We start from the raw sequence: 2,500 nt of genomic DNA on the forward strand, positions 1-2,500 counted from the left end.
ATTTTACCCCTCATACTTCCCTATTTCTTGAATCTTCTCCACCATCCTACCTACCTCCCTCCCTATCCTTCCTCCCCTCTCCTTCCACCTTTCCTTCCCTTCTTCCATCCGAATCGTCTTCACACGCCCGCACTCTCACACATCCCCCGGCCAACCACACGCGCGCCAACTCAAAACGCCAACCGGCCGCCCACTCACCCGCACGCCCACCCTCTCACGTACCTCCTCAGCCGCCCACTCACCCACACGCCCACCCTTTCACGTACCTCCTCCGGCCGCCCACTCAGCCGCCCACTCGACGCCCTCTCCCACGCCCATCCCCCGCCCACTCGCCTCCCCTCAAACTCCTCCTTCATCACCTCTTTACAAGGCGAAACCAACATGACAACCTCATTATTTCGCTCGGCTTCCCAGGGCGGCAACGGGAGTACTTTCCCTCCCCTCAGTGACGGTTTCCAGGGAGGCCTCGCTCTCCTCTCTCGCGCTAAGATCTTTACTGCAATTAAATCCTTTTACCTCTATTGCCCCTTTCGCTTGGAGTGACTGCCGGATTTATCTCCCTCGCTTGCTATCCCATTCAGAGGCAGGGGAAGGAAAAGGGGAAGGAGAGGGGGAGAAGAAGAGGCAGAGGTAGAGGCAGAGGAAGAGGAAAAGGAAAAGGAAGAGCAAGAGGAAGGAGATTTGGAGAGGAAAGGGTAGGGAAGCGGAAGGGGGGCGGTAAAAGGGCTGGAAGTTCATTATTCATGTAATCGGCTTTTTCTCTTCAACTCGTAAGTGATACAGCCAAGAAATATTGCCCCATCATCACCCTTTTTCTTTATCGAAATATTCAAGTCATGGCTGATAATTGGACTATTAATAATATCGATATTGATAGATTCAGAGCAATCAAGTGCCGCGTACGAAGATAAAAAGTAAGGAAACGACGGAGATTTGACATAGAATCGCAGACGCACCGACGTAGGTAAACATACACGTAGTACAAACAAACAAGCCCTCACATACTCACATACACTCACACACACACATACACAGATATTCACTCTTACTCTCAAACTCACGGTCACTCTCTCACACACACTCACTCACTCACTCCCTAACACTCTCTCCAAGACCAATAACCAAAGGCCAACACCTAACTGGAACAAACCCCGAAGTTGTCCCAGGAAATCCCAGGCTCCCGCAGTCCATTAACGTAATGCGGCCGTCCTCGCATCCACGCAAGTTCGCCGAAGGAAGGAAGGAGGAAGTAAGAAGGAGGAAGGAGGCCTAGGACGCTCACCGATGCGCAACGATGACGCAATCCTTGGGAATCCTCCTGAGAAGAGGTCGCAAACAAATAATTGAACAAGGAAGATAAAGAAGTAAATGAAGAGAAACAGATACAAAAAAAAAAAAAAAAAAAAAAAAAAAAAAAAAATAGATGAAAAAAAGAAAACAGCCAAACGAATCTCCTATTATTTCTCTTCCTCCTCTTTCTCCTCCTCCTTCTCCTCCCATTCCTATTCCTGCCATCCCTTCTGTTTTTGCTCCTATTTCTGTTCCTCCCAATCCCACCCTGGCAACCGACTCACCTAAGTAAATACGGAGCGTAGCCTACTCAAGACACTTTCCTCGAGAAAAATCTCCCGAGTGTCGGCTGCACGAAGGCTAATGGTTAATGGTGTTCGCTCTACTCAAGAAGCATCGGCGAGCAATCATCAGCCGAGACCAGTAGTTTCGACTCTTCTCGGGCAGCAGAAAAATGATCACGAGTGCGAAACTTTGTTGGACACTCGAAGTTGTGTTCCGAGAAAATGTTCTTGACTGCGGCCCGAAGACCAAGCGAGCAGTCGAAGCACCTGAGGGAACGGCGGCGGCGGCGGCAGCACCGTCACAAACATCGCTCTACGCGAAAGGGTAATTAACGTCGCTGATTACGAGATCCAGGTAATTAGGCCGAGCAAGAGGACCCTTTCCTCTCCTACACTAAGATAATTAAGCGCCAAAAAACTAATGGACTTGGGTAAGCTTCATGGAAGAAGAGGGAGGAGAGGGAGGAGGAGGAGGAGAGGGAGGAGGAGGAGGAGGAGGAGGAGGAGGAGGAGGAGGAGGAGGAGGAGAGAAGGAGGAGGAGGAAAAGGTAAGAGGAGAACCAATTCCTACAACAAGGAATCTTGTGTAGTAGCAACGACGATGGTTATGATTGCCACAGTAATAAAAACTATAATCATTGTAATACTGGAAAATAATAATGTCCATGGCAGTGGCGACGGCAACTGTTAATGAAAGACGCTGAAGATAATAAAAGTAAAAAAAAAAAAAAAAGTGAGGAAAATAGAGATGATAATGATGATAACAGTAACAGTAACCCAAACAACAGAAAACAAAAGACTGATAAAATATCTAGACTCGTGCCCTCGCTCTGCACCAAACACGAAACATCCGCATTAACAAGTACAGTCATTACCACCACGGAAGTGAAACATCGAACTGAATCAGCAGCTCAGGTCACAGCAAC

The 2,500-nt window shown here is 48.4% G+C and overlaps 1 protein-coding gene across 4 annotated transcripts in view; it reads right to left on the reverse strand.

Moving 5' to 3' along the window:
- The window catches only part of LOC125042974 (kinesin-like protein KIF13A), a 203,800-nt gene that overhangs the window by 69,358 nt on the left and 131,942 nt on the right, over window positions 1-2,500 (reverse strand). The gene's annotated exons all lie outside the window — the stretch shown is intronic.

The sequence above is a fragment of the Penaeus chinensis genome, chromosome 33 (genome assembly GCF_019202785.1).
Source record: "Penaeus chinensis breed Huanghai No. 1 chromosome 33, ASM1920278v2, whole genome shotgun sequence".
Lineage (NCBI taxonomy): Eukaryota > Metazoa > Arthropoda > Malacostraca > Decapoda > Penaeidae > Penaeus > Penaeus chinensis.